The sequence below is a fragment of the Camarhynchus parvulus genome, chromosome Z (assembly GCF_901933205.1).
Source record: "Camarhynchus parvulus chromosome Z, STF_HiC, whole genome shotgun sequence".
In the NCBI taxonomy this organism is placed as follows: domain Eukaryota; kingdom Metazoa; phylum Chordata; class Aves; order Passeriformes; family Thraupidae; genus Camarhynchus; species Camarhynchus parvulus.
Genome location: NC_044601.1, coordinates 23,318,155 through 23,326,303, shown reverse-complemented (window position 1 = coordinate 23,326,303; position 8,149 = coordinate 23,318,155).

Here is an 8,149-nt window from a genome sequence, read left to right as displayed (position 1 = left end):
CTCAAATGCTTGCCTAGCCCCAAGTGTTATGGCTCTGCACTACTATTTTCCACAGGATTCTGGGCAAACTTACTGACAGTTGTTACTGTTAAACCTGAAATTTGGAATGTAAGTATGGCCTTCTTGTGGTGGTTCCAATGCTGATGAGCTGCCAGATGCTTTGGTTGATTGTTGGTTTTGATGCATAAGGATGCCATGGGGCCAGGAACCCCTGACTACCAACACCCCTGACATGGTGCTTAAATCTTTGAAACCCTGCTATTGATCACTGGTGACTCTCCTTTGGAAGATCATTGTTCACAGGTGTAACGGAATGTCTTAGATGCTTTAGTCACTGAAAGGGTACTTAAGGATTTGACTCAGGTCTGGTGTCACTGATGAGTCAAAATGCATGTCATTTTTCCCATGTTCCTAAGCTGCTCTGCAGTATCATCTGATGCATCTTGCTTGAAGGAGGAAACGTACAGCAAATAAGGAATTGGTTTGTTTCACGTATCCAAGTGAAAGCAGCTATGACTCAGTCACAAATGGAACTTTGCTTTCTGTATAGATGTGTGATTTTTTGCTGCTTTCATTAGTTTCTCTGTCAGCCAGAAATAACAGTTTTTCTCACAAGTAACATATTAGTGGCTCCCATGATCTTTTTCTGTAATTAAATACCCAGGATGTTGATGGACTGCTTTCTGATTTAGGACACAAAGAGCTTTGGCAGTATACCTGAAAGTACCTGGATGGCATTGGAATTGACATGTGACAAACATGAGTAGTTAGAAAATAACTGAATAGTTAGAAAACTACAGCTGAAAAAATAATGAGTGACTGTATGTTGAAATACAGTGCAGGAACAAAGTTCTGTCTGTGAGTGCGGTGAGAGTTATCATCACAGAGAGTTTTAAGTGCCATTTTGCAAACCTGGGTTGTCACTTAATCTACTGTAAACACTTGGGAGAAAGCGCTTCAGCCTTTAAGTTTCCTGTTCCAGAAGTAATTTAGTGATGGCCAAAGAAGCAGTGTTGGAGTTTGGAGGTTTTTTTCATCAAAGGAAATACAGAGGCCATTTCTGCTTGAAAGGGCACATCAGCCGAATAAAGCCAAACCAAAGACGGGATCACTCATAGTATGAAGATTTGAGTTCTGTAGGAGGCAAATTAGCAGAATATCAGCAGTCTGTGATTTGATGTAAATTAAATGAAAATAGGGGTAAAGATGGGAGTACTGAAATAAATGGAAGAATCAACATCTACAATAGTCATCAAAAACTGGCTTGACTGTTTTATTTGTGTAGGTAGAATCTATTATTTAAAAAAAAAAAGTTGATAATTGAAATTAGTAGTGTCATAGCTTCCTGAAGAAGTTGTCCTGTACATATCTTTTGTACTAGATGGTAAGATGCAGATGACAAATCCTTTTTTTAATGCCTATTTCATTTCAGTGTGTGTTTCAGTTGTGAGCTCATGGCCAGATTTGTAGCAGCATTGGAAGATGGGCTTCTCAGGTGAGTGTTACTTCAGCTCAAACTGCCTAAGTGAGATATCTGTGTCTTCATTAAATCCCCTTGTGATGCTCTTTCTTTTCTGTCTGTATCTACAACCAGTTCACCAGCATTTATTTCCAAGCAGCAGTAAGCCTGCTTACCACAATTTGAGGTTTATTCACTATGAAGAGAAGACAAAAAATAAATGGGATAATTATATTTACAACTTTTGTAACGTTGTTGGCATAATCTTGTGAGAGGTGTTAAAAGCAGAAAGGATTTGCCAAGCTATTGCATGGCAAGCGTGGAGGTGAAGAAATGCTACCTACAGCTCTGACCTTTCGCTTTTGGAGACCTACAATACCTGTGTCTAATATTTTTGCCTGTTTAATATGTTTTCAAATATAGCAAAAGAAAATAAAGTCTCACTGTGAATCTTCACTTGGTAGTATCAGTGAGATTGTAGCACAAATCTGAGGAAAAGGAAATCAATTTAATTCACTATCCCTCATTCTTGTTCATCTACTCTTTACCACAATGCACATATATATTGTTTAAAACCCACCCAGCCTGTGCCATTTTTTGATTATGGTTTTCCTGGAGTGGAAAATATTTTTAGATGTGATTGAATTTTCTTTAATGCGTCAGGGAGAAGTTGGGTGCATGATGTCTGTCCCCTGAGTTCCCAAGAAAGCCTGTGAAGCAGTTTGTGCACAGGACTATTTGACTTCGATAATACTTCTGGGAGACCAGGTCAGATTGGGTTTAAACAGGATTAGGCTAAAGAAGATATTCCTTAGTTGTATTTTAAGTAGCATGGGATTTATATGGGGAAAGTAGATTTATGACCCTGGAAAAATCTTGATCCCTCTCAGTTTGGTTTCAGTCTTCAGAGTGAGACTGAGCTGGTTCCTTCGATTGCTGGATTCATATGAAGAATAATACCCTTACTGATTTGTGGATTTCTGTTAGAATTCCTGACTGACCAAAATCTTGGATCTTTTGTTGTCAATTCAGTCACGACAGCAACTCGAGGAAAGTTCAGAGTACTGGGTCTAGTGTGAGGATGATGCACAGGCAGGCAGGAGAGGTGAGGCCACACACACTGTTGAGGAATCATGGTTTCAGTCTCTGTGCTGAAACAGTTTGGCTGGTAGCTTCAAGCATAGCAGTGATGAAAAGATTAGCATTTGCCATTGTGACTTAGGTTTGCTAGCTGAGTGTGAGCCAGTAACCTGCAGGTTGCAGAGATAGCTTTGCATTTAAGTGGATATTTTCGCTGAAACTAGTTAGTAATTACATGTCTGGACCTGCCAATAGATAAAGGTCCGACAGTAGCTGCAGTTCTCTGGCTTCTCAGCAACATTTTCTAAGCTAGAGTTTTGAAATTGTACTATGTTAGGAAATGGCCCAGAGATTCAAGTTAATTTACTCATTTCACCTAAGAAGGGGTGGTTGTGTTTGTCATCTGCTGAGGCTGAATCACAGTTCAGCGCAGAGTCATTTCACAGTGTTGGCCAGCCTTCAGTAAATAGAGGCATGTAACACTCACTCTGCAAATACCTTACTGGAGGCCAAAGGTTATATCAGTCAACAGTAGCATCAGGACTTTTACTGACTCTGCCTCTTTGTTTTCCAGAGCCCCTCATGCTGGTGGGTAAGGGTTGCTGTCCTCATGCACAGAGGGGAGGAGAAAGCATGGAAGGGGTCAGTGAGGACACTGTCCTGCGGTTCTGGCTCCAGCTGTGCCATATTACCAGACTACTGCCACCAGCTGCTTGACTGTCTTACAGCATTAGTTCTACCCTAACTTGTGCAATTGCTCCCTGATTTGGTTTTGGTGAACTGATCCAAATTAAAAAGCCACATTTTAAAGAGCAACAACAGAGATCTCAGAGAGGGTGGGTGAGTTACAGTACCAGAAGCAGAGGTACAACACCTAGGAGCACCCCAAGTTCCAACTATCACCATGTTTCAATAAGAGGAGTGCAACATCTGAGTTCTAAACTGCCCCTGTCTGGGAAAAGCAGCAGTGCCATGTTCCGGACCCAGCTCTCCTTGCTTCTTCAAGTGTCACTGTGACACACCTGCTTTGCCAAGCTCCAGAGTGGTATCAGGGAGGAGCAGCAGCCCCTTGGCTGGGCCCTGAACAGACACTACCCAAGACACAGCTCCACCATATCACATTGGTGGGCAAAACCAGATGAAGCCTATAGCTGTCATTTCTACATTTACCTTAGAGCAAAAACTGCCCCAAAAGATCTGTGAACTCCAGTATGCTTCTCTGGAGGCTGAAATCGACCCAGCACCACCCTTGGTCCTCATCAGGCTATCAAAATTCTTCAATCACCGGCACTTCAGCTCAGGTAACAATGGTAGCACACTAGTGGCAAACAAGAAAAGCACCAAGAGGCAAGAATACCCATACACTTCTGCTGCCTTACCCTTACTCTGTAACTTACCTCCTGCACAAGCTTTGACTGGCCTTTGCTCTTTCATTTCATCCCCACTTGTCAAAGCATTATAACAGTCTGAAGTAAACATGTCTGATTTTCTCAAGGCAATTCACATAATTTGAAAACCTGATCTCTGTGTATGTGTGTGTGTGTGTTGTTTTTTAACTCTGGTAAAAGGTTATGCTGAGAACATATCCTTGCAACAATCCCTATTAGTATTGAAGGAAGTAAGTTAATATATGCACAGCCTGCAGTATAAGTAGTATTCTGGTTTGGGATACAAGTGTAGAACTGTTTTTAGAAAAGCAAAAGCAAGAATGCCCCTATGGACTGCAAGTCCTTAGCGGTCAGGGTAACTTCCACTTCTCTTTCTCCTAAATATGCTTCTTTTTAGCAAATTATTTACTAGCATCAGTTAAATTGCTAACTTATGTTTGGGTTGTTTTTAACTAAACACAGTTAGGTGGAGTATAGACAAAGAATTCTGTTTGAAATCTCTGTTTTTGCAAACCTGCTCATTGTGTTTTTAAAAAGTCTGTTGTTCAAACATGCCTGCTTGCTGCCCAGCTCTGTTCTAGGTGAGAGCTGCATCTGAAAACCCTTGTCCCTCACTCTCCCACCTCAGTCATCTGAAACCTGTGTGTAGAGAAGCGAAGCCTTGTGTTCAAACATCAGATATATGCTTTTGTGTTTCAAAATATTTTGTGTGTGCAGGATTTACAGCCATGAGCACACTTTATAGCTTTTTTCTTTCCTACTTCAAGGAAAGAGCCATTATCAGCCCACAAATGTAGAAACACAACAAACTCAGAAGTTTGATTCAGCTTAATATAACCAGTGGCTAACCACAGTCTTCACTGTGCCTCAGTTTCCGTCTGGCACATCTGAAAGTGATTCACGAAAACCAGCTGTAGAGAAAGGGTGTCCAGGACAGCCCATCAGGGTCTCCCTGCTGTGGGTTGAGCCCTGACACTGCCATCCCCATGTGAGCAGGAGTCCCAGTTGCCATGCCTTTCAGGAGCTCAGTTCAGGCCTCCTGTGTCACTGCAGCAGTCCCAGGCTGGCTGGCAGCCTGTGGGGGTCCCAGTCGTGCCTGCTGCAGTGCCAATCCCAGCCCACACCGCCAGCAAGGCAGCCTCACACCACCACAAACCTCCTGTCAGTGACTCAGCAGCTGAATAACAGCCTTTTTTTTCTCCTCGCTGGGTACTTACAAGAAACTTGACTATAAGGAAACTGCATGTAGAAAAATACTAAAATAAAAGAAACTAACTGGTGTCCTAAGGCTCCCCTTTCCCAAGGCTAAAACCAAGAGTAAAACAACCCCATTTTTTCAATTAAAGAAGTTGTCAGTCACACTGGCTAGTCCCAGAACAAAGTTCCAGGAACAAGTAAATATTTTAGGCAGGTGTGTTTGTTTCATCTGTGCTGATAGTGCCAAGCTGTGGCACAATCAGGTCACTTTGACCATAAACTAAGCTCCAGAGCTCAGAAGGACTTTGACTGGATCAAAAGGGCAGGGCATGGTGCCCTGGGGCTGTCTATGCCACACCACCACTGTGATGATGGATCTGGAGTTTCAGCAGTATGTGGATGTAGTCAGCAGCCAGGCCCTGCCAAGGGCACCATGGAGAGGGTGAGTATTTATGCCCAACATTTTGCCTCTGCTGATCCCCAGGATGCTGGGACAAGGGGCTATCAAATGGAAAAAATGCTCCAAGCCACCAGACAGAGCTGAGCCTGCAAGAGGGGAGAACAGCACCTCCTCTGTCACCATTGCTCCAGCATGAGCAGTCTCATACCCCTACATTCATTGCAAATGCCAGGGAAGACTGAGTTCCAACAAGACATACTGACTTCACTTTACCTGTGCCCAGACGCAAAGCACAACAGTGCCACAAAGCTTGCACAAAGCCCTGCAAGCGGCCATGTGGATCATCCAGGAGGGTGTTTTGTGCTTCAAGTCCCTTTTTTAATTTCCAAACACTTTTCCTTTAATAACAAGGAAGGTTTAATGCCTGCGGTATGATTGTTCTTTATAGGGCTCCACGTGAATTTTGCCCATATCTGATCCGACCCGTGAGAAAAAGGGGAGTACTTTTTTTTCCTGTTTTATGATTTTATAAAGATTTGCAACAAGGAATCTTATGCCATGATTAGATTAATTGTCATGCAAATGGCTGTAACAGGAGATAAGAGTGTTCTGTTTTTATGATGATATAATAAAATGTAAAAATAGAATCTCAAAATCCAGTACACAATGGTGAGGCTATGATTGCTTCAAGGTTCTCACACTGCATGGTGAATAGACCAAGCAAATGCAGAGAGGAGTGCTATTTGTGTCAGCGAGAGACACCACGCAATAAATTCTCATACTTAATTTTGTCTAATTATTAGTATGGGTTTTTGTAGGCAGTGGAATAATCTGCTTATCAAATACCACTTTGAAATACATTAGCTCTGCCTTGTTCTGAAGTTAAACATGTAGCAATTTAGTCAGCTCAGTGAGTCACAATTCCAGTAAATGCAAAAGACAGCTCAGTGCATTTAGCACTAATATCGCAATTAATACTTCAGAAACCTGCCTAAGTAACAGAACCACCCAAAACAATTATATAGACATTTTTAGTAACCAGGGTGTAGTGTTTACTGAACAGGCAAGAATCCTCCTTATAAAAATCTTCTCATGCTGTTGAGACTAGAAGTGTTTGGTTAAATTATGCCTGTAGAAAGGTTTAACTCTTCCAAAGCAGCACAAACATTTCAGAGGGGAGCAATACAATGCAATCTTTCAACATCTATCAGAGCAAGTTGCTTAGGCCTTTGCAAGCAGTGAGCATTGGCTTCCTTTGCTCCAGAGGTGGGCACAGCTGCCAGGTGAATCCTCGAGGCCAAGGGAGGTGCTCATCGTTGTACCCCTGTCTTGGCACAGAAGCCACAGCATCCAGCTGGTCCTCCTGGGCTCTGCCAAAGACATTAAAAGCAGTGGGGCCATGCTGTTGTTCTTGCCCTCTGGAGTAAAAGGATGAGTAAGTGTTTTTAAAAGGCTGTTGTGGTTATTATGAAGTAATTCTTGGTAATGTCTAATACCTTGGTTTTAGGCGACCTTATTCCAAGAGAACGCCAGTTGAAATTTTCATGGTCTTTGCATCTATGAGGATGTTGAGGTTACATGGTAATCTTGGGTTTAAAAAACAACTTACTAATTCTTATCCTTGCTATTAGTAATATCATATAGTTCATCCCTCCATCCCACATTTACCACCACAGTATCTGAATTTTATCGGGACAATTTAAAAATGTGGTTCTGAGATCTCCTGTGAATAACAGGAGTAACAGGAGTATGAATCATGATCCAAAGCAGTATTTTGCACTTTGTGTATCCTGCTGCAGTCAAGCTTTAAATTCGTTGAGGTCAGATCTCAAGTATGTCTGTAGTTGGATGCAAATTTTTAAACTTGTCCCAGAACATAAAGTTCTGGTAGCACTTACAGAATGCACATCAGCAGGAACACACAAAACATCTCCAAAAGGAGATGGCACCGTCAGGGTGACACCACCAGTTCCTCTCATGTGCTTACTAGAAGTGCAACATTCCATATTCTGATTGTAGTCCATTTCTGTCAGAAAGGATCTATTTTTAAAATTAGGTTTTACATACACGAGAGCCAGTGGGGAGAAGGAAATACCCTTCTCTTCCTTCTCTCCCTTCTCTCCCCTCCTTCTATGCCCTGTCATAGAGGTTTTGCTATCTTCTTCAGAATGGCTGTCATACCACACAGCACATTCATCAGGAAGAAGGAAAAGGTGGAAGCTTGGTGCTGTAAATCAGTCTTGGATCAAGAGAAGGGTGTTAGCTGCAGAATATTTCTTCTAAAGTCTGGTGAACCCTGAGTCTGACACCATCTTCCAGCAATACCCAGCTCAGCATGTCTATCAACCTTAACATGGAGAAACAAGATATTTTAATGGCCTCAGGCAAATGCCAGCCTGTTTGGCCCTTACAAAACATCCAAAATGTTCTGCTTTCTCCAGGTCTATGAAATGGTCCGTTTTATTTGGGACATAGGCAGTACTGACAGCTTCTCCTTGTTTTCTGAGAAACCAGTCCAGTCTACTTCACATGTAATTTACTGTCCAGCCCTAATTTTTCTGTGTCAAACCAAATTACAAAAAAAAATACATTAACACACCCATTTGATAAATTGAACCAAAATTA